Source organism: Capsicum annuum, chromosome 12 (assembly GCF_002878395.1).
Source record: "Capsicum annuum cultivar UCD-10X-F1 chromosome 12, UCD10Xv1.1, whole genome shotgun sequence".
Lineage (NCBI taxonomy): Eukaryota > Viridiplantae > Streptophyta > Magnoliopsida > Solanales > Solanaceae > Capsicum > Capsicum annuum.
Window position 1 is genome coordinate 173,268,009 of NC_061122.1, and position 26,309 is coordinate 173,294,317.

Here is a 26,309-nt window from a genome sequence, read left to right on the forward strand (position 1 = left end):
GAAGGCGTTTCATTCACTTTAGGAAAGTATCTCATTTCAAGCTTTAGGAAAATCATTCAATCTCAATGGAAAGATACTCTAGTTTAAGGAAATAACTTATCTCAAAGCTTCATGGAAAATACCATATCAAGGAAGAATACTTTTGTTTAGAGAAACAACTCATATCAAGGAAATGCTTTAGTTAGGGAACCATTTTGAAACTTTACCATTAGGAAAATAGCTCATAGGAAGGGAAAATACTTTAGTTTTCAAGGACGTACTGATCTCGAAGTTTAAAGGGCAAGGAAGGTTCTCTTAACCGACATAAACCATACGAGCTACATGGAGTCCAACGTTTTGTTCTCCTAAGAAAGAGACCTCATGTTGGGGAGAGGCGTCATACTCTTGCCAGGGAGTATGACCTAGGTCCAGTGATCACTAAAAAAACTCAGCCTCAGGCCCAATATCAACTCGACCTAGGCCCAATGATAATCATAAACTCAGCCTAAGGCCCAACCTACGGTGACACATAGTTTTGAGGTAAGAAACTGTAGTAACTTACCCACTCTATGCTAAATACTACTCCCTTTAGATTATCTGTGCTCATCTCATAAAAATCCACTTTTAGAAATAATCCCATGGTTCACCACGAACCCAATAATCAAATCTGTAATCTCATGTAGTAGAGTAGATTTCAAAAATCAATGACCATTAGGTCAAAACATTTCTCAACAATCTCAAAATACTCAAATCATGGATGCTTATAGCACAAGAGTTATAAAATCTCAAGTCTCAAGTAGGCATTAATAACCTATAATTCAATATCAAGTTAAAACTCATCAAAAGCATAATAGATAGCATATAGATTTATAACTCATGTAGAAATCTGGAAATTTCAGCAATTTATTTCAAAATCTCAACATACTCATATACTTTAATGTTTCAAACATTTTAACTATTAACTTCTCAAGGATTAAAATCATGGGGTATAGACCCAGCTGTAATTTCTTAAAAAAATATGTAAAAATCATGCCATTAAGACTCTTAATTCAAGGAAAACATCAAAAGCTCGCAACAAATAATAATGGGTGAAAACCCCCAATTCAATTTCATGTAAAATCTCATAAATTACAGAGAATTATAGTTTAAATAAGCTTTTGGGCACAAGCGTGAAAGAATTTCCCTTGTTCAAAACTCCACATACCTTAGCTTATGGAATTGGGTGAACAAGCTTGCTCTAAACTTCCTCTTCTTACTCTTGGGAGAGGGTTCTTGAAGCCCTTGACTTGAGAATCTTGAATCTTGACTCAATTTAGAAAATCTATGGTGGATTCTTGAGATTCTTGGAAGAGGTTTTGGATACTTATGATTTTTATTGAGAGAAAATTTGAGAAGAACTTCATAGAATGCTTGTAAATAACTTTGATTTGGTGTTTGCACGGTTTAAGAGGCTTGAAAAAAGTCCAAAGTGCCCTTTTTAACTTCTGTACGAAGCTGAAAAAATTGAACTGAGAACCTGATTTTATGGGCCACTGCGATGTGCCATTATCGTGGTGGCTCACTGAAAATTGACAAATGGGAATCTGTGAGTCACCGCAACGTGGAGCCATCACGTTGTCCCACTGGTTGGGACCTGAAACTTCAGCGCGACGCATCACAATTGCACTAGGCCACTGGAAATTGACTATTGAGAAATTGGGGTCCTTCGTGATATGCCACTATCGCGGAGTTCCAATGGAATTTGACAATTTTCAAATAGACCTCCCCGTGACGCGCCAAGCACTAAAATGACGCTGTTTTATGACTAGGACTTAAATTAGCCATAACTTCTTACCCGGGTATCGAATTTGGGCGAATCTTATATCGATGGAAAGCTTATCAAATTTTCCATGTGATAAAAAGGAAAAATTAGGGAAATTCTATATGGTTAAAAAGATACTCACTTAGGAAGTCACTTTCAATTTTTTAGGGCCGAAATTACGCCTCACTTGACATACCCTAAGGCTCATTCTACAAGAGAATTTTGCAGGGTCTTACATGAATGATATCTGTTGTGAGCACTAAATAATAATACTCTAATTAATGTGGAAAATGGGCTAAAATGCCATAAGGTTCAAAGCATCTGAAATACTGATAAAATATAACATCTGTAAAATGGAATACTATCTGAAAATCTAGTCTGAAAAGCCTCTAACTGAATCTATCTGAAAGTGGAGTTGATGGGATAATCCCCCAACTAACTCCATTTACTGAATTACTACATCTACTGAAAATATGAAATAATAAAATATCCTCGAATGATAAAGACTCACTTCTAAATCTACTATTGCTGGCTGAATCTGAATCTAGTATGCGTGGTCGAGAATCTGAGTGTCCGAACCTATGATATGAACATCATACCACAGGAAAGTATGCATCAGTACGTGGGAATGTACTGGTATGCTAGATGAGGCAAGGATGAATGCAAGGGTTCATATGCATGAACAATAACTGACTGAATGATATTAAATAACTGAACATGAAAGTACATAGATAATCAAAACTACGAGAAATACTAAGTATGCAATCCTGTGCATATATGTATACTGTAACTGAGCTTTTATAAAGCTAAGTACTGAGTTTTGTTTTTAAGTAACTGATAATCTAAAGTTACTAATAACTGAATTACTGATACTGAGTGACTGTGTCTGACAGTCCTGATCCTGTAAAACTGAACTGAGTTCTAGATTGAAAACTAAAACTAAAACTGTGGGAGGTAATCATCTAACCAACATGCCCCTCTCTGAACTGATTGGGGTCCAACCTATAACCCCAGTTGGAAGGGTGCTAATACCGTACCATGGATACGAACACTAGAAGACTGAGATGCCAGGCCTAACTGATGGGTGACACTTGGGCGGAGCCAAGCCTAATCTGATAGGTGACCTCTGGGAGGTAGTCAAGCCTAGTTTAATGAGTGACTCCTCATCCTGTGCTGGTTACACAGTTTTGGAGTACAGGAACTGCTGGTAACGACTTTGCTTATCTGTTGGGGAAGCCGTCATTCCTGTACTGGTTCGGTGCTAAATCCTACTCCCAACTAAATAGACACTAAACTGTTATACTGGATTGAACTGGACTGAATTCACTGAGTTTTCTGAGTGCTATAACTGACTGAGTTCTATTGAGTTCTGTATCTAACTGAAAGTACTATTAATCATGTCAAGACTGACACTATTCTGTAACTGACACTGGCTCTAAATAAACAGCTAAATTATTGGGTATTAAATACCCCTAGGATTCGATCGCATGAAAAGTAAGCATCACATGATTTTGCAAAGCATAACAATGTATACATGTTCATATATGATCCATAGAGACATTTTATCAAACACTTGTAGGGCATAAGCTTGTTCATATACTAACATGTCATGATTTTATCACTTTATTCACATGGACATTCTATCAAACACTTGGGGAGCAAAAATTCATGGACGTAATCATGGATAACATATAAACATGGAAACTACAATGCCCAACTTACAATTCCATGGGTTTAGCAAGCAATTCATATAATTCCCCATAAAATACTAATCTAATTTCATGAATCATATAATAATCATGGATCAAAACCCAATTAACATCATAGACACATTAATCACTTTGAAAATTCAAAGGTTTATCAAGATAATAACATATTCATCACACATGCTATTCAATTTCATGAAACTTGCACTTAAATCATGGATTGAAATCCATCTACTATCATGAACATGAATTCAATCTAATTCAAACATAGAAATCATAAATCTGAGATCTTATATATTTAAAAATGGATTCTTGGACTCTATGGGTGAAAGAAACCCATAGATGAACACCTAACATACATGAGAAGAAAAGTTCTTGAAGGTTCTTAGAGAGATTCTTGAGGATTGACCTTGATTCTTGAACTAGGATTTTTGCCTCTTGAGAGAGAATGATTTAATTTGGGGAAAAACTAAATGAATAATGGTGCAACTAGGTTTATTAGGGTTGAATTTTGTGTTAAAGGCTGACTAGGGCCATGGAAAAAGACGCAAATACCCCTGGACTAATTTAAAAACTCAAAATTTAAAATTGGAAATTAAGTGAAAAATCCCGATCTGGGACTTTGGCGCGATGCGGCACTATCGTGCTGTGTCACTGGAAAGTGGACAACTGAGAATTGGACCATCAACACGATGCGGTGGAATCGCGTTAGTGTATTGAAAATTGACAAATATGAAAATAAGCTGTGGCGCGATGCGCCGGTATCGCGGTACCTCACTGGAAACTGATAATTAGGAAAAAAACTAGTAGCGTGACGCGATGGTATCATGTTGTTTCACTGGAAAATGATAAATGTCATTTGAACTACTTTCTTGACGTGCTAGAGTACCAGGTTGTACACTGTCTTTCTAAACTGGCTCTAACTCTTCACCTGAGTGTCGGATTTGGGCAAATTTGGTATCGATGGAAGGCTTATTCAATTTCCCACATAATTAAAAGTCAAAATCTTGAAAATTACACATGTATAAAAGTGTATTCATATTTAAAGCATTCTTTGATATTTTTGGGCAAAATTTAAGCTCGATAAAAGTACGGGGTGTTACAATTCATATATAAGACCGGATTGTCACAATTCAAATTATGGGTCATGGTGACACCTACTTTATCCTACCAGTAGGTAAGCCAAATAGTAGCCCGGAGCTATAATTAGTGGACTAACTTGATAGAAAATGACCTAAAAGCCAAAAATCAACAATTAAAGACTCATAATAACAATAGGACAGTCATAATAGTCTAATAGATTGATAAAGATCAGCAATCATCCCATGACCTAGTAGTGTCGGTACAAGAGCTACTACTAATGGAACATACATAATGAAATAGTTAAATACAATATGTCTCAAAAACTGAAAGACTAGACATAGATAATAGAAGGAAAAAGGGCAATTCAGACTCCAAGGGCTAATTCCAATCTCCAGAATCAATTCATCATAAATGTCACATCAGCAACAACTACTAGTACTTGAATCTGCACCTAAAAGATACAAAAGTGTAGTACGAGTACCAAAACCATGGGTACTCATTAGGCATCATCGGCCGAGTGAGCTAAATCAAGATATAAATATGATAAGATACAAGATAAAATAAGCTAAGTTAAAGTGATGACAAACTTGGAAATAAGCCCCAACACCGCAGACAAAATAATGAAAGAAAGTGTAATTAATACTAAAAAACTGGGCCTCATAAGCCAATAAGTTAGGAAAAGTAAATGACCTAATGTGGGCTCTCATAAGCCAATAAGTTAGGAAAAGTAAATGACCTAATGTGGGCTCTCATAAGCCTGGAGGGTACAGTTAAGGAAAACAAATAACTAAAAGATCCATAAATTTACCGAATATCAACTATAACCATCAAACCATATGTCACGATCTGAACCAAGGCCTAATCATGATGGGTATCTTTAGTCTACCGAGGACCAGAGAACACCACTATTGCCTAGTCAAATCGAATACAATGCCTAACAGAGGCTGAATTCTGAACATATAACAAAATAACTAAGATATAAGAGTTCAAGGGAATCTAAGATAACTAAATATCCAACAACCAATAACCAAAACCACCTAAGTCCACATCAATATCCATAAAGCCTCTACAAAATTGAAAATCAATCTATATTGTGACATGCTCCCGACCCTGGCAATGACAATGATAATGTGAATGATAATGGAAACTCTCAACTCTTGTCTATGAAAGGAAACAGATGAAATGACCAAGTCTTTCGGAGATTGGAAGCTCTCTACTTCACTACCAATGATTGACAAATTGAGCCGATCGACCTAACATTGCACAGGAAAAGTAGATGTATCTCTGGTACCTGCATCGCGTGGGGATATATCATTCAAAAATGGTTAGTAGGTTGCACACTAGCATGTAACTCAAAGATAGGAGAAAAAATAATGCAAAATCGAATCCAACTTAAAAGCATGTGAACATCATCATCTACATGCATAAATTATATGTCGGTATAGAGAACAAGGCTTAGCATAAAGTAAAATATTATCCTGGACTATGTAGCTCAATCGTCAAAAAAGGAACCCACGGTCTATATGTGTTCGGCTCTCCCTGTTGAAAGGGATTCAGTGCGTGTTAGCTTTATAAACCATAGGTATCAAGGAAGACTAGGGATGTAACGCCCTGAGATCCCATCCCGAGACGTCTCACAGTGCTTATGGACCCAAAGAACCATAAGCTAACCCTTTTCTGATATCTGTACCTGTACACTGCATACTATTTAAAATAAATGCAGAAACTGGCCATAAGGTTCAACACATCTATACATACTTAAACTGAAAACTGAATACTAATACATCAACTTTTGTTTGAAAAGCCTCTAAACTATCTGAACTGTGGAGTTGATGGGACATGTCCCCAACTAACTCCGTCAACTACAATATAAACAAAATCTAATACAATAATAGTAAACTGAGATTCATCCTCGAAAAAAGAGAACTCACTTCTACTGCTACTAACTAAGACTGAACTGCTGAGGAAACTCTGAATCCTGTGCCTCTAAAACTATGGTGTCAAATAAAACACCATAGCGCAAATACGTCAGTACAAAATATACCGAGTATGTAGATGAGGTATGGCTAAATGCAAGGGCTCATGCATGCACAATGTGTAAACTGAATAATCATGAAAACATCGCACGAGAACACACACATGAATGCACAGGTCATAATCACAATCATTACAACTCTAGAGACTAGAACTCAGATACCACTTTCCTGCAAACTGAACTCACTATTGACACTGAGATACTAAATCACAGACTCATTTGATATTGATAACTGGGAAATATAGATGCACTTTTATCAAGGAGTGAGTTCTGAAATCTCTGAACATACTGAGATTACGAGTATCTAAAGTTTCAGAAAAGGATAGCAACCCTATCTAACAGGTTGTCCTTGAGTTTGTGGATAACAATACTTCTTCATAAATTATTTTGAGATTGGACTATCTAACAACGGATCTTCAAATTATCAAGTAATAATACTAAATGGCCTGTATCTAATAGCCTTAAATTCTGTACACTGAACTGAGCTCTTTCTTGAAGTCTGAGACTGATTCTGAAACTGAGACCATGGGAAGTAGTTACTTAACCGACATGCCTCTACTATCTCTTAGGGGTCCAACCTTTAACCCCGATTGGGAGGGTGTCAATACCGTGCCACGGGTAAAGACATTATATTTTTATGACCCTCATCTATCAGGTCCTCATACGAGAACGGTGGAGCCTTCATCTAACAGGTCAAGCCACCTCATCTACCCTTATCTAGTAGGTATGATGTCTCTCATCCACCCTCATCTAGCAGGTGTGATGTCTCAACCTAGGCTGGCTATATAGTTTTGGAGCACAAGGATCGCATCTAAGGATCATACCCTTCACTAGTAGGTGAGTCCCCATCCTTGAGCTCGCTCGGTGCTAGTTTCTACTCCCAACTAAAATACACTGATTGATTCTTAAATGAACATAGATTGAGCTAAATCTGATACTGGTTATACTTCTTAAGAGATCTGACTGAGTTACGCTGAGATTACCTAGTTCTATATCTGACAGAAAGGTATCAAATCATAGCATCTGACTGATGATGCAGAGCTTGAATAGATTATTCAAATCGCTTGTGAGATTAGAATTGAATCACTTGGATACTATTAGATCTGAGCTGATTACAGGACGGAGGCTAGATTACTAGCGATATAGAGATTACAGAGATAACTGAGAGTACAGAGCCTGATTAAGCTCTGAACTTGTCTGAAGATATATAGTTCACTGAGTTCTGAGAATCATGGATCGATTGGAATTATTGCGAAATTGACACGAGCTCTAGACAACAACTCTATTATCGGGTATGAATACTTCCAGAGCTCGATAACATAAAAGTAAAACATAATCATTCTCACAACATCACGATCATCCATTCACCATCACAATCATTCATGCATCAACACAAGCATTCATTCATCATCATAATCATTCATTTATTATCTCAATCATACCTTCATCATTACCATCATTAATGCATCATCACAATTATTAAAGCATCTCTCCAAGTAATTAGAAATCATAACATACTTTGCTAAATCAACCAATTCTACACCCAAAAGTAATGAACACATCAATAATCGTAACACATAATCGTATCTTAGAAGTCATTAGATCACGATTTAACTACAATGCTTAATTTCTAGTCTCTTAGACATTTTATCGAACACCTCACATGCACAACTTAGGCATTAGTATAATAACCAACCTACTCATTATGAGAAACTAAATTTACATGTTTTCACTCATATATTATCATATATTCATACAAACCACATAAGTATCCCATCTTGGAGGTCATTTAACATCAACAACAAGTGCATAATCCATTTACCACACAAATACCACATACTAAGGCCAAGGCTTGATAATCTTGTAGACAAACATGAACCACAACTCAATCATAGCAATAACATCAATTTCAACTCACAAGAATCATTAAAAATTCATAAACATAAATCTTGGAGATTTAGAAAAAGGTACTTGAGCTTCTTGGATGAAAGGGACCCAAGAATCAACATGTACATACCTTGGGGAAACTCTTTTCTTGAAGGCTCTTGGAAGAATTCTTGATCCTTGATCTTGATTCTCTCTTAATTTTTGGTGGAAGAAGAGAGAATTTTTGATTTTGGAAACCCTAGTTTTTGGGTGAAAGAAGAGAAAATAAAATGAGGCCTTCAATACTTAAGTGGGTATTTATAGAGGTTGGGGAAAGAGTGGAAAAGACCAAAATTCCCTTTAAAGAAAAAGAGTTGAAAACTGCTGATCGGGGTCTGTGACGATCGATTTAACGGCCCGTCAGGGGGACTGATGGTCCACAAGGTCGTCCATCACTCGAGTGCCAAATCTGGGTCATTTTGCCTCGTCGTGATGGTCGAAGTGATGGTCCATTAGGAATATGATGGTCCACCAGATCGTCCGTCTCTCGGGGGTCAGGAATGGGCCATTCTGTTTCGACCTGACGGACCCCTTGACGGTCTGTCAACTTATTGATAATCCACCACTTTGGCTATCACATGATGACCAAAAAGGAGGGTCACTGACTTTTCTTTACGGGACACTTGACGGCTCACCAAGTACTTGACGGTCGACTAGATCGACCGTCAAACCTGGGCGATTCCAATACCATTTAGTAAAACGGCCATAACTCCTTTATCTGATGTCGGATTTTGATAAAATTGGTATCGATGGAAAGCTTATTCAATGCTCTACATGAGAGAAAGCTTATTCAATGCTCTACATGACAAAAATTTGAAATTATATAAATACAACACGATTTAAAGTGTTTCATACTTGGGAAGATATTTCTGAAATTTTTATACTCAGATTTTTGTTTTTTTGAAAATGCTCTAAGGCTCAGACTAGGAGAGAACTTTGTGGGGTATTACAAGGGAATGCTCCGACCCCAATCAATTAAAGATAAAAATATATCAATAGTGTAAACTATGCACACAGGTCATCAAGATCAACCCTCATGTCGACAAATATGAGTTTCTAGTAGAAGTCATCCAAGACCCACACTAATAATGCTCACCTATACTATTCAAGTTGGTAGAGAATGGTCGTTATCAATAGATCAACTTATGTTGAGTTCGAATCCACGAGGAGAAAAATTAGATTTCTAATCCTATTGGTGTTAACTTTTACTAAAAAGATACCCGTAATATAAATAAAGTAAAATTCATAATTTAAAATTAAGGGTTGATTGTCAACTCAAGTCAGCAAGCTAAAGCAACACTTGTGATTTAAAATTCAATATGAGAAGGATCTTGGGATTATGTCTATCTAAGGTCAAGTTATGCATAGAAACATGATGATTTGGTGCAAATTCTAGTTATTAATGATGTGGTAGGCTAAACCGAACGTCCTTGAGGCTAGTTTGTCAACAAAACTTCGAACATATCACTTGTTGACCCTTTCGAGTACCTAACAAGTGCGTCAATTACAATCTCCTAATACATCAATTGGGCATCCCTATTTCTAGGAAGATGACCACGACATAGCTAACTTTCTACTCACCCTTATTTCTAAGATGGCAAAAGATAGCAAACTATATCCATTATTATCCACTATTGCTTGGTCACCTATATCCCTCTCTGAAGGATGATATAAGTTCAATAAGTTCACCCACACCCCTCATTCAAGGATGGTGTGAGATTTCAAGAATTTGAGATTTTCACCCATAAATCCATTTTGGGTATTTGGGGTTTTCACCCACAAATCCTAGCCAATTCAATCAAGCAATAGTGAAACCCATCATCAACAAACTAGAATCTATACAAATATATCACACTCCACACATAATTGCACCTTAGTTCAACATAATCCCAAGATAAGTAAATTTAGATACTCATGAAGTAAAAAGGAAGAAATATACCAAAATTTTCATTCAAAGCATCCATGAAAATGGAAAGTAAGAAGATTCTCTCAATTAACACCTCAATTCCACCAAATTCAACTTGAAAATTCAAATACATAAAATTTCCCAATTTGTAGGGTTATAAGATTGCCAAAATTCAATTGTTCTAAAAAGTGTAAGATACCAAATGGGAAAGGGTTTTTCAATTCAAGGGATTTCGGGTAGGCTAGGTAAAATGATAGAATTGCCCCTGGGCATAATCCCGCTAAGACACAATTGCAGCAGTGTGTCCGCGATCACGGATACTGCGACTACGATACAATCACAACAATTGCAGTCCTTTGACCTAACTTGACCGACCACGATCATGGACCTCAGACCGTGATCGCAGTAACTGAGACTGATTTCTGCTTCAGGTCTTCTAGCTGCACTTCTTTTCTCCTTTTTGATCCTTTTCTTCTTAAGTCCATATCTTTCCTTCTTATCACCTGTGTGCCATAAAAATGTGAAAATTAGTGCATCTACTTACAAATTTGTCTCATTCATACGTTTAAATCATAGTAGTGTACACGAATGATGATTACAAATGAGTGGTAAATCATCAGCCATCAACACTCCCAACTTAAATATTTGCTTGCCCTCAAGCAACACTACAACTTACCATAAGAAAATTCACAGTTAAGCCCCTTTTATAAATCCAATGATCACGATGACTTTAAGGTTGGTTACTACCACAAGTAGCTCTTCAAACATGGACAAAGCTATTCTCACGACACCCCTCAACATAAGGTGCAATTTTCATGGATGCAAAAGACTTTAAAGAACAATTATCCAATAACCACTAACACTCTAGAAGTGACTCACCTTTGATATCAACTCTACTATACTCTTTTTGCCTCATTTTTCGAGAGATGACAATATCACCCACCTTAATTTATTTTCATGGCTCCTTATAAGAAGGAAAATCCTACACACACTATATTATTAAATATGCAACAATGGGCTTTAATTGAAAAAAATCTCTCTTGCAAGGACTCTCGACGCTAACAAGTAACATATCATACGATTGCCCCTATTTTTAATCGCCACTACAATGAATACACTTGGTTGGAGATCTCGAAGGGCTTTTTGAGCTTATACATAAATTTGGGGAAGGGTAAGATGTCATTTAGGAAAAAAGTGGATATACCATCCTTGAACATCTACATCACACTATTCCATAAAACTTTTGACCATGGACCACTTCTTTTGTTTTCACTCTTTACACATGTGCCTACTTTTATTACCTTGATTACCCAACTTTTGGAAGCATTTTTTCCATCATTTTTCATTGTACACTTCATGAATTTCTTTCCTTTGTTGGTTCATTTCTTTTTCCTATTCATCTGTTCTCATTGTTTAGCTCTTGGGCACTTACTTACAATTTGGTGGCCCAAAGTTACCTCTTCCAATCTTCACCACCCCCAACTTAGGCTTTTAGCCTCAAGTTGAATTTTCAAGTTCAAGGAGGGTTGATATAGGACCAGCCATCAAAACACAAGAAACAAGATAAAAAACTAGACCTAAAGAAGCAATAACAATCAGATCTAATAGAACAAGCAAGAAGAACACCAAACTAATGCATAAAAGGTAAAGATAGATATCTTGACATACAAACATACAAACCAAAAGAACCAAAGCATGTATCAAATCCTAAGACCTTTATGACCTATATGAGTTGCACCAAGATCTTACATAGACACAAGAGGAACTTAACCACCTGAAGCACCCACGTTTCTAAGCAAAAATGCCACACAAGTGAATCCACACTTGTATTACCCTAGTTTCAAATGGCTTTTCCAAGCCCTACACTACAAACACTCCCTCTCAAGAGAAATGTCTTTCAATTTTCAATATCCAAAATCAACTAACTTTGAAAATAAGCTTAATGGAGTATTTATTGCTATTACATCAAATGACCAAACTTTCCTTAGTGAAAAGGGGCTCCTATGGAGTGTAAAGAAAAGGCATAAAAAGACCAAAACACCCTTTAATGAGGAGCGGTCATGGAGTGTAAGGACTCTTTCTTCACACTTCAACACTTGAAATCTTTTGGAGCCTCGGGTAATCATCAAGGAAAACCTCGACGCAACCTTCCACATATGGAATTGCTTTATTGAGTGTCCAAAATGATTTCTCCTTATAGTTTTTAATGCCTTCAATGTCACCAAAGCTTGATCCTTTATGTATTGGCCTCTAATGATGTCCTTAAAAGCTATAGTGTCCATTTGGATGGTATCATCCCCCCTTCTTGAAAAAAATTTAACCTCGAATCTGAACCTTGTAAGACCAAAGAAAGGACAAAAAATCACAACATCCTTATGAAATGAGGGTTAGGGTTAGTACAATAAATAACATCATCATGCCAAGGTGGTTCACACTTGAAATACAGCAAAGAATCCTTCGTGTTAAACATTAGAAATCTATTAAAGAATGCACAAAGGAGTTAGCTAAGGAAATCGTCAAGAGTTAAGGAAACCAATAGTTATAGTGGCATCATTAGATGCCAAAGGTATGATTACCTTTACCTTAGGAGCCATAAGACATAATTGCTTCATTACCTCTTTAAAAGACCACATAGAGAGTGGTGCCTCAATTAAAATTAATGTCCACAAAAAACATATAGCAATGTCACTCAAACAAGTGGACTAGCCAAAAAATATCCTACCTCTATATAAGTTAAATCCAAAATTATCACGGATGTTATCATAAGAAAAGAGGTAGTATAGAAAGGAATCACATGTAAAGGAAATATCCAAGGTGCTATTATCTATGAGAATGACGTTTGGAGGTACTGATGATAATGATAGTGAGATTGAAGGAATATTTGAAGAATAAGAGACTCTGAGAATGAGTCCCATGACTCTGATATTAAAAAACATACAACTCCTATCCAGGAAAATGTGAAGGAAGTAAGAATATTCTCACAGAGGAAAAAAAGGTTTATTGGTACAAAGGTCAGTGCCCAGTGTCACCAATAATAGGTAAGGTCATCTAATATTAAGGATAAGTCCCAATTTCAAATCAGTGAGAACCTCAAATGTTTCTGAGTCCACTATGATTGAAACTGGTTTATTAAAAAAAGCTACACCATCCTCAGAGAAGGGTTTGTCTCTAGAAGCTAGACAGAAGACCTTCAAGACTCAAAAAGTCTTGAGAGGATGAGTTTTTTGATCTAATAGTTGCTGACATGACCGACCTAAGGGGAGTACTTAACTTGGTAAAGTTTCAGAGTTGGGATCACCTTTTTGAGTCACTTATGCCCCAGCTTCATGAGAAATATTTAAGAATATTCTACCATAACTTGATAATATTTGATGATGGTCTGTATGTAATGTCACAAGTTAATGGGGTAGATATAGATTGAATGAAGATAACCTCTCTAAGATCATTGGGGTTCTAACATAAGGAATTATGACCATTAGATTAGGAGAGGGGTCTGCATGATTCTTGGAAATGTGTAGTGATCTTGATGATTTGAGCAATAAGTCTACAACCAAAGGGTTCTAAAGGGGAAAAATTAGCTGTTGTTTGAATTAGTACACAGGGCTCCACTCTCTAGATTCGAAAGAAGGGTAACTATGATAGGACCTAATCTTTATTTCATAGAAATATTGTCCACATATTAGAAGGAGAACCTTCATGAGATTGTTATTGAGCATTTTAATACAGTTATGTTTGCAAATAATGGTAATCATGCTTTATTTTATGGTTTTTAGCTGAATTGAGTGTTTGCCGACTTCTCTGTTGAGTGTGGCAAGGAAAAGGTAGGGTGAGTGAAGCAGATGTTCAACTTCACCACCCTAAAAAAAATATTTGTATCCCCAAGAGAGGGAGTGGTAAACCTAATTACTTGTGTTTAAGATGATTGAGGTACAAAGAGGCTGAGAGAGAAGGTAGATATCCAGATAGCCAAAGTATCTTGGAAGGATGCTGAGATTATTACCTTGAAGAAAGAATCAGGTACACAAGGAGAAAATAGAGCCAATTCTAATGGAGAGTTGAAAGTAGAAAATACGGCCCCTCATAAGAGGTTAAATAAGTTGGAAGCTCAAGTTGAAGCCTTGACTGCGAAAAATAAAGATTTGACTTAAAAAAATTCTCAAGGATTATGCTGTAGAAATAAAAGAACGAACATACACCTCAAGTAGTTGGATCGAAAAATTAGCACTTCTTGCCGATTCATTTCCAATTATGGTCCCTACTTCTTTTCCCTCCCAGCCTTCTCATAAGCCCAGTGGTACCCTGTTCTCTTTTGCTCTTAATTTGGTCTTTGACGAGTAATAGACACAATTGTTTTTATTTTTTTGGCTCTTATTTTTAGTAATATCTGATGCTGATTGTTTGGTGATTTGACATGCTAAATCATGTATGAAATTTACTTATGCTATCACTTCTTATTTCTATATACTCCCTTTTTGCTCATGTAAGTGTTGCCTAAATGGCAATGACTTAACATGTATGTTTATCCATGTCTAGTTTACTACTTAACCTCTTTGATGATGCCAAAAGGGGGAAATTAATATGCAACTTGTATGTGCAGATATGTGTAGATATGTAGTCTATAGTATGATAGGTGTGGGTTGAAGTATTGATGCAACTGGGTTAATGTATTGACGTAACTGGGCTAAAATTATTATATGGTTTGTGTTGTGTTGATCAAGATAGGGGGTTTTCTTACTAAGGGCGAACCTAATGCTCATTAATTGGGGGAATAAGGTATAGGATGCTTATATCTTTATAGGCATTAGTGAAGGGGGAATTGGTTGGGCAAACTGGTCTGATATGTGGTCTTGTGGATTATTTTGTATTGCTGAGGTATAGGCCGTGCTGGGTAGAAGCTGATTGAAGATATTGGGTATGCTGAATTGCTTTTATGGGTTTGTCATTATCATAAAGGGGGAAATTATTAACTCCTTAGTTTTGATGATAGAAAAATCCATAGTTTAAGACCTATTCCTTGGAATTTTTGTAATTACAAAAGCTACTACGCATTAGGGATCAAGTTAGGCTCATCTGTCACTTTCACAATCAACAATCCAGCTGACATAAAGTACAAAAGTTGTTGAAAAGCTTACTGCCACCTTTTGTCTCCACTAATGGGATCTCTCTTAGATTTTTTTATGTCATAATATACATTGCTCATTTTCCTCAACAAGAAAGCCAACACTTCCATATTTTTACACCTAAATATCTTTATAAAGTGGTGATTCAAAGGTTGCAATTGCAACTAAAAACCCATTACTCATCGAGTTGTATCTTTATTTCCTTGTTGTAATTGATCTTTATAATATTGTTCTTAAAATTTTGCCTATACTTGCTTATGATTATAGTAGGTGTTGTGGTACAACTTCTCTTTGTAATCATCTTGAGTTAGGTGATTGTTAAAGCTAGAGTTAGCTTGTAGAGTCCAGTTAGAGCAAGATGGAAGACATAGCACTAGAAGTACTGCTGGCGTTTTCTTGAAATAGAGTTATTTCTAGGAAATAGAGGATTAAGAGTTTGCTCCTCAGGAGTGGAGTTTATATTCAAAAGGTTGCTCAAATATAGTATAGCTTTGACTTCTTGGAGGCAGGTCATGGTTTTCTCTCCCTTGAGCAAGAAGTTTGCACGTAAACCTCTTGTGTATTTCCATTTATCTTTGAACGTACTTTACTATGTATATTTTTTCTTTTCTTCTTACTAAGGTCATCTGGGAATTATCCCCTAAGTTGAGGAGCAACCCTCCCCATCACTTCAGAATTCTTTGGAGAACTGATTATGGGTGATTTTAGAGCTTGGGTAAATTTAATTATGAGTTTCTCCTTTGAATTTGTGGTAACGTTTCATTAAAATACCTATAATACCTAGAATCTTGGTGGCTTGATTATAGTACAATTAGAGCTCTAAATTCAACTATTTTTAGGATAAATGTTCCTTTAGCCTAGAGGGACGTCGTGTTAGTTTCGAAAGTGTGATTCCATAAGCGGACCCCACATGGGACTTTTAGGTAATTTTGGACTCAAAGAACAATAGTTCAATATGGTTATCATTGTTCTCATCTTGATGAGTAGATTGCGATTTTGATAGCATGGCATTTTGTGGAATCTTCTTGAAAAGAAAAATTAGTGGTTTAGCGAATTCTTCAAGATTTTCTGTGACGTCTAGGTAGGCTGGATTTACCCTCTTCATTAATTTAGTTGTTTCATATTATGATTATGATAATATGCTAGATATGATATGGGATTTAGGTGTTGAAGGTAAGTTTGTCAATAGTTGAGTTAGTTGAACCATTTTGGCTATCTTGAAATCGCTAATTAGGTGTAATTAGCTTACTTACTCATTTCCTAGGTGAAATTAGCTTCGTGGTTCGTGTTTAGGAGGAAAATGCCTTAGTTTCTAAACCTAGGAGAAATTTCCTTAGTCACTCATATTTTGGATGGAATTTTCTTTAGTTGCCCAATTAGGTGGAATTGCCTTTGTTGCTATTACTTTAGATGGGATTGACTTAATTGATCACGGTTGGGATGAATTGATATTCTAGAACTAAGTATGGATTATTAAACATCTATAAATAAAATCAGATACCTTATCCTACTCTGAGATAGGATTTGCCTACAACATGGATTTTGAGAATTAGAAGTGTGCCCCATCGGACCACCTTAGGACAAGACTCGTGTTAACTTTTTAAACTTATTTACGCATGTTATACCCTTATTAATGTTTGGTTTGGGACTAGATAAAAGTGAATGAGTATGTTGGTTTGATAATAAAAGATATGTTGGTTTGATAATAAAAGATTGATGCTGATTCCAGATGTAAGTAATGATATGGTATACATATATATGATTATTAACATGGCTTCTGTATATGATTTCAATGATATGCCCTGTAGATATTATTAATGTTATGGCTTATAGATATGATTAGTGGTATGGCTTATAGATATGATTAATGATATGACCTATAGATATGATTACTGATATGGCTTATAGATATGATTAATGATATGACCTATAAACATGATTAATGATATGACATATGGATATGACTATTGAAATGGCCCATAGACATGGTTATTGGGATGATTTAATAGATATGGGATGGGTATGGTTGAAGTACATGGGTATTGGTATGACCTATGGATATGATGCTTGGTTTGTTTATAGATACGAGTAAAGGCATGGCTTTATGGTATGGTTTATTATGGTATTTTATTGATATGACTTATTGATATGGTTCATTGGTATGATTATATATATATGAGTTTTGGTTCAAGTCTGACAATTGATAATAATGATGATGATATTGATAATATGAGTTCCGATTCAAGTTAGAGAAATAATGATAATAATGACGATACTATTGAGTTTCTATTAAAGTCTGGCATTGGGAGTTATTATGATAAGATACGGTTCAGATAGATTCTTTATTATGGCTTGATAATTGGTAACTTATGGTTATTCGATTACTCAGTTCCCTTAATTGTACCCTCCAGGCTTTTGGAGGCTTGCGTTGGGTTATTTACTTTTCTGTACTTATTGGCTTATGGGGGCTATTCTTGTAGTTATAGTTGTATAATGTTTATGCTACTATTTTGTATGTGTCTAATTATTTATGTACAATGGTATGGAGCTTATTTTCAGGTTTGTCCCCTTTACTTTAACTTAGATTATTTTATCTTGTATCATATCGTATTTATAGCATAATCTAGCTATATCGGCTGATGATTCCTTTTGAGTACCCATGGGTTTGATACTCATACTACACTTTTGTACCCTTTTGATGAAGATTTGAGTACTAGTTGTTGTCACTGATTCGACACTCATGTAAGGTTAATTTCAAAGATCGGGTGATATCTTGGGGTTGGAGTTACCCATTTTTCTTTCTATTTATCTATGTCTAGTCTTCTATCTTCGAGACGGACTGTATTTGACTATTTAGTACTTAAGTTCATTTGTAGTAGATTTTGTACCAATATTACTGAGTCTTAGGATGGTTGTTGATCTTTTATCTATCTATCTACTAGAATATCATGACTGTTTTATCGCTACTTAAGTCTTTAATTGTTAATTTTGGACTTTTAAGCTATTTTCCATTGGGTTAGCCCATTGCATAGCTCCAGGCTATGATTCAACTTACCTAATGCCAGGATAAAGCAGGTGCTATCATGACTTATAAATTAATTTGTGACAGTATAATTCATGAAGTGGTTGGATAAGGTTTGGTGGAGACAGTCACTTTTGAAAGTTGGAAATTTGAGGGATTGACCGAAGTTAACATTTTGAATTAAGGAGTCCAATTCTAAATTTTGACAGTTCTATTACGTACAAAAGGTGATTTTCAACTTGATTGGATAGCTAGTGTGAGTCCTTGACATTCAGGGGTGTTTTGGATATTTGAATGAGATTCTAGCTTTCTTAAAGATCAACATTTGGCTAAGATGACCTTAGTTGGATGATTTTATGATTCCAACAGGTCTAGAATATTTTTAATGATCGATTTTCATAATTAATTTGGGTTCAGGGTGAGCAGAAGCAAGACAGAGTATGTGGAATGCAAGTTTAATGACGTGAGGCAGGAGAATGAGGTAGTAGTGAAGCTGGAAGCACAGGAGGTATGTAAGAGGGATAATTTCAAGTATCTTGGGTCCGTGATCCAGAGTAACGGTGAGATTGACGAGGATGTCTCGCACCGTATTAGGGCGGGATGGATGAAGTGGAAGCTCGCGTCGGGGGTGCTGTGTGATAAGAAGGTGCCGCCCAAGCTTAAAGGCAAATTCTACAGGGTGGTAGTCCGTCCGGCCTTGTTGTATGGAGCGGAGCGTTGGCCAGTTAAGAACTCCCACATCCAAAAAATGAAGGTGGTAGAAATGTGGATGTTGCGCTGGATGTGTGGGCTGACTAGAGGGGATAGAGTTCGGAATGAGACTATCCGAGAGAAGGTTGGTGTGACTTCAGTGGAGTGCAAGATGCGGGAAGCTCGATTGAGATGGTTCGGACACGTGAAGAGGAGGGGCATGGATGCCCTGGTCCGTAGGTGTGAGAGGCTAGCGTTGGATAGTTTTAGGCGGGGTAGGGGTAGGCCGAAGAAGTACTGGGGTGAGGTAATTAGGCGGGACATGGAACAATTACAGCTCACCGAGGACATGACCCTAGATAGGAAGGTCTGGAGGACGCGAATTACGGCAGAGGACTAGGGCCAGTTTGGGGTCGCTAGTGTAGGGAATTACTTGGTGGGGGTTTTATTCCTGTTATGATTCCGTGTTCCGTGTTTCATGTTTTATTACGAATCTGTGTGCTTTCCTCTGTTTTATATTACTTATGGGTGCCGTATTTATGTTATGTAATCTGCTTCTGTGCTTTACTATGTGTTTGTGTGGTATCTCGTGCCTTGAGCCGGGGGTCTATCGGAAACAGCCTTTCTACTTCTTCAGAGGTAGAGGTATGGACTGCGTACATCTTAGCCCCCCCAGACCCCACTAGGTGGGAATACACTGGGTTTTTTGTTGTTGTTGTTGATTTTCATAATTAATTTATCTCCGAGAGGACTCGAATAAGTTTTGATACTTGTTTAAATTATGGGGTATTATGTCATCAAGATATAGTAGTAACACTTGAAGCTAATTAACTTTAATTGATGGTTTGATTAAGACATTAGTTTCATATCAAAATTTTGGAACTATTTCAAAAAGAATCACTGCATTTCGAGTTCGTATGAGGAAGATATGGTCATTTTATAATGTTGGGTTATTGTTGTTTTGGTACAATCATACATGTATATTTTGGACCTCAATTGTTGTACCACAAAAGCGGTAATAGGTCCACAAATGTGAATCTATAAATGTAAAAATTGCTATATATTAAAGGGATAAATTTTGAGAATTTAATATTTCAATATTTTAGGAGCTAGGAAGCTGTTGTTCAGGCGATTCTCAATTTTTTTTCCTCACATGAACAGTAGGTATGTGATTTTACCTATATATTTTTTATTTTCCAAGAATATCTATTGTTTTTTTTTTGTGATTTTGATTCTGGTGAGATCTAAAATTTCAAAGGAAAGAAATTTAAAGTTTTAAAATCTATTTGTAACAAGTTTTTATTGATTTTTCAAACTTAAGGTCCTTGTAGTATGAATAAATTAATTTTGCTGTTAATTTACTGATTTATCAATTATTTCATCATTTAAATCACGTGTGAACATAAAATTTTGTGATTTTAGGCCTTACGTTAAGAAATCGTATTTTGATGATTTGAGGATCGATTTGAACTTTTTTTTCAACGAAATTCATCATTAAATTTCTTACCAACAAAATTTCATATTTGGATTCCTTACTCTATTTTATGAATGAAATTACTATTTTTTATTGAAAATTTGGAGTTGACTTTTTGAATTTGGAATAGAAGTATAGCAATATGGATAATGATAGCCTTGATTCAAGTGTATATCATATTTTTTGATAGATTGAGATTATTTTGAGGTTATTTGAAAGTAAAAGATGCATTGATGATGGTTCATGATTTACTCAGCATTTGATGTAAGCTATGGTTTACTCTTCTCAGACTTAGTTTGGAAGGTTTATAATAAAACATGTTATGGTTTGGACGAAATATTTGGTTGGAGAATTTATTTTGATGATTTAGTATTGTTAAATTTGAATTCAAGTTATTGCTAATGTATAGCTTCAGATTCAAAAGAATTATATCATATATTATGTTTTGGGCTATTTCATGCATTTTTTTCATATATGAGGGGTTGATTTGTGTAACACCTAGGATTTTGGTCCTTTAAAATTTCCTGAGCTTTGACCTCACTGCCTAACCTATGACTCTCCTTACGATTCATAAGGTCTACATACGGGTAATAAGACCCTAATCATAGCTTGACCAGTATGCTAGCCTAAAGTTTCTGTTGTGACTACGGTTGGAGGTCACGAGTTGTAGTGACTCTATACAAGTTGTAAGGTGCTGAACGCAGGGTTGCCAGTGTATTATCCAAATACATCTGTCTTGGTTATGACTTAGACCCTATGAGTCATAAGGTAACTTGACGTGTAATATGGTCTAAGTGTTAAGGTCCATAGTATAGACACCCATGTTTCTTCCTTGACTATGATTCATGGTGACAAGTCGTAACAAGTCCTCACGCGTCGTAGGGTGATCCGTAGTCACTGATGATAACTTTTCAACTTTTGATTAAGGGCACTTTGGACATTTCTCCTTTTGCCCAATGACAACCCACAACTTAAAACCCCTTTAGGGTATCATTATCACTCCAAAATAAATCAAAATAACTTCTTAAACTCTCTCAAAATCTCTCAAGTGAAAACACTTAGGGTTTCTCAAGTCGAGTAATTAGAGCTTTCAAGGGTGATTCCTTCTTTAAATTTCTTGGAGAATAAGGCATGTAACTCTACCCACGAACTTATTTTCCTTAAATCATGTGTATTAAATGATTATTGATGTGAAATTGAATGTGGGTTTTGACATGGGTTGAGGGTTTTGACATGGTTGAGTCTTAAATTACTTTCCCATGATTATTGTGAACAGTTCATGTTTTGAATTGAATGTTTTTGAGCTAATGGGGATCATGTTTATGGAAATTGGAATGGGGGTCGATGCATTCCCCCAAATTGATGTTTTGTTATTAGAATTTTGTTTGGAAATATTGTTCCATCAACCTACTTGTGTCCTTGGTTTTGAAATATTGTTGTCACATGATTGGCCATTACTTGCCCACACTATTGCATTGCATAAATGGTTAAACGGTTAAATATGGATTTTGAAGGCCTTGTTGGCCATGTTTTTTATTTAAAATTAAAAACTCGGGGCTCGAGGCATTCGAGTTGATTTGATAAACTAAAAGGGGTCAAGGCATTCCCCAAATTTGATTTAATGAGCAAATAGAGTCATGGCAATCTCCCATGTCAATTTAATGAACAAAGGGGGTCGAGGCATTCCCCCATGTTAATGGAATTGTTGACACGACCAGCCCTGGGGCCTTATTGTAATAGGCGTCCCAAGTACGACTAGGACTGGAGACCACCCTCATTACCCAATCCAATCCTCCAGCTGCCTGCACTGAGTTGGTTGAATTCTAAACATGTAACAAAATAGTGTAATAGCCCACATAAAGACTCTAGAAATGGATCACAATCGTGATCAACCCAGCTGAGACCAACCACTCCAAACCAAACCAAAAAAGGTCCATAAACCAGTTCATAACTAAGGACGTTCCAAAACATAATATAATTAATCCCAAAATGAAATAAGATGCGGCCAGAGATGTCAACCCACCAGCTTATTCCAATGCCAAGGTTGACACCTATACCGACCCCGCCCATTCCAACCCATAAAAGTACCACAAAGACTCTAACCGAAAGAGTAATAAAATTCGGTTGGGATATGCCCCCAACCATAGCCAAAACCAATATCCAAAATAAAACTTTAGTGTCTAGAAATATCCATAACATAAAATGATGCCTTCCAAAAGAATGGAAGCTCACCACTTCAGTCCAAATACTGATCCCAAGTCAATCACTATGTAGAAGGAGTAGAATGGCCGATTCCTGCATAGTGTGGGTAAACAACCGCTAGTAGATTCGGTTAGTGAGTGTCTGCTAGCATGATCTTAGGGTAAGGATAAAATAATGTCATTTATAAAACCAAGTAAAATCATCCATATGCACCCAACCATACATATATATTTAAACATAACCATGCTGGGAAAAGGGATCGGGTTTAGCATGCCTTTAAAACCTTTACCTATGTTGTGTAGCTTTGTCGTCCTAAACCACCCATAGGATATATGGGTTCAGCTTCCCCTACTGAAAAGGCCCCATTACATGTAGCCGCACGACTAGGAAAGTATCCCATGGGATGACTAGTACATCCCCAAAATAAAGCGTGACATCATGTACATAATCACCAAGACCAACCTCATCTCGGCAAATATGAGTTTCAAGTTTTGGTCCCCCCGGACCTCTACCTTCCACGGCTTTGCTACACATCCCGCCATTATTGACCAATTAAAACCAATTTCCAAATAACCAAACCATTATCTATTTATTAACTAAGGCCATTGATGTTGGTATTGTCATACCAACCCTTACTTGCAAGTATCATCCATAGCCAACCATTTATAGATACAAGGGGACTTTCAAGTGCCCTTCCATTTACCATATTAACCACTTGGAGACTTTTATGTTCCCTACAAGCATAACCAATTAGCCTTTCCAAACCATTTAAACGATGCATAATTCCTTTACCAAGTTTAAAACATGCAAGAGTTCCATTAAAAGAAGTCAATGCAATGAACATATCTATATAAGCATTTTGTCAAACACATTAGGGGCATAATATGACCAAAACTAATTCCAATTACCAATAAACTATTCCCATTCAGTTCAATTATCCAAAACCATCATTAATGCATATAAAAGCATAATTAAAACCATGGGAAACCATAACAACCATTTAACATCAAAACCCCCAAATCATATTTGAAATCCAAAATTATGTAATAGTAAAACCATGAAAACATTCATATAAACCATGCCTTTGGCTAAAATTAACAATGTGGGAAGAGAACATCTCTTAAACCAAGATGATGACAGAAAAAAATCACCAAGAAATGCCCCAAATTGATCCCTTAGTTGAAACCCAAGCTCCCCTTGCTCAAAAGCACTTGCGAGAATTATTGTTACGCCTCAAAAAACACCCTAGACGTCACACAGTGCTCAAAACTACAAGTAGTCCCAAACTAACCCTTTTATCCCTCTAACAACTTTGGAACTCATAGTAAAGATAAACTTGATATGCAAAATCTCAAAATTGCTGAATAAATATCTTTACTGAAACTGAATTAATATCTTACTAAAATTCCTAATACTTGGAAATCTCAAAACCAACACTTTGAATCCACAATAGAAAACAGTCAGACAAGCCTCTACTTCTAACTAGAGAGCCACTGGGACAAGCCCCAGCTGACCCAACTCAAAATAAATCAAATAACTAAAGTACTCCAACAATAACAAATCTAATAGAATGGGTCCTGGAACTATGAAGACTCACCAAAATCTGGGATGTATGCAGAGATGCTCGAAATCAATCACACTGCTAGAACTGAGCACCAGGACCTATATTATAAGATAATGTAGCACATAGACATATCTGTATCAGTACTTTTGGAATGTACTGAGTATGTGGGGGTGAATATATAAGTAAAACAGTACTCAATAGTCATATAAACCTTTTAAATAATGCATGCCAAGTGTAAATGACTCACCTTGAGCTTGAATAAAACTAAAAACTGACAATCAGAAATCAAGAATAATCAAGTATCCTGTATAAATCCTGTGAGTCATAACACTTAGTTTTAAAAGCTTTAATTTTACTCTTTCTATTGAGAGGTTCTTGTAACTGACATAAACCATGTGAGCTATCATGGAGTCCAATGTCTTGTTCCCCCTAAGGAAAAACTCACGTTGGGGAGAGCCGTCCTACTCTTACCACAGAGTAGGACCTGAGCTAAGTGATCACTATCTTTAATTCATCCATATTGGGAATAAGATGAACCTACGTTGACTTGTAGTTCTGGGGCATGAGACCTTGGAATCATACCCAATTCGGTGCTAAATACTACTCCCATATTACTTATATGCTCTCTCTTTTGAAAATCCACCTTAAAATAGCATAAGGGTTTATAATAAAAACTAGTTATGCATCTTTTTGCTCTAAATTATGATCAAAATAAATAAATGTAGATTCTATCTCTTAGCTGAAGATCAAAGGATCCATCTTTCTTCAAATTTTGGTATAAAGCCATCAAATAAAACTTAAGAACATGATATAATCGAAATCTCAATACTTAAAGTTAGGTCTTAATAACCCATGATTTAAACTCAAGTCAATTCATAACAAAACTTCATGCTCAATAACCATCTTAAAATACTTCAAAAATATCAAGTCAAGATAGTGCAATCTCATGCATAATAGAAATCTCATAAGATAAAACATAATCATAAGCACTTCTTGATAAATTTAAACTTTAAATCTCATAATAATCACATGTTTCAAGAATATAGAAATTTGGGTATGAACCCTACTTCAAAACAAGTAAATAAATTCTAAAAAAAATTATGTAATTTGGGCACAAGGGTTAAAGGATACCCTTGTTCGTAACCCCACATACTTATTAGGCTTAATTTGATGTAGAAGCTTGAGTTTGAACTCTTAAAGATGTTCTTGAAGGTTGTTTCTTAAAGTTCTTAGATTAGAAGCCTTGAATTATTGATTATCTTGAAGAGGATGTAATGGAGTTTTGGATTTCTTAAAATTAGGTTAGGGTTTCTTTGAGAGAAATTTGATGAAGAATGAGTGTATAATTCTTAAACTGATACTTAATCTTCTGTTTTTATGACTAGGGGTGAGGGTAAATAACTAAATTGCTCCTCTAGAGATTAAAGTCGCAACTAGAATGCCATTTGTGGGCTTGGAGCGATGCGATGGCATGTCCATCGCTATTCTCAGTGCGATGCAGTGGAATCACGTTGAGCTGCTAGAATCGAAATCCAAACATGACCCAAACCTCATCCAAAAATTCTGAAACTTCCCCGAGATATGCTCCTTAAACCCCTGAACATGAATCAACTCAAAAACCATTATCTCGGATCTCAGAAGGTCAACGTAAAAATCTTCTAAGATACAGGGTCAAAATAAGGCCAAGTCTTCAACACTTAGTTAAATTTTTAGGCTTTAAGCCTCTTATGAAAGCATGAGGAGCTAAACTGGACTAAGTCAAATATGGGTTATTACAATATCTCCCCCTTGGGAAAATTTT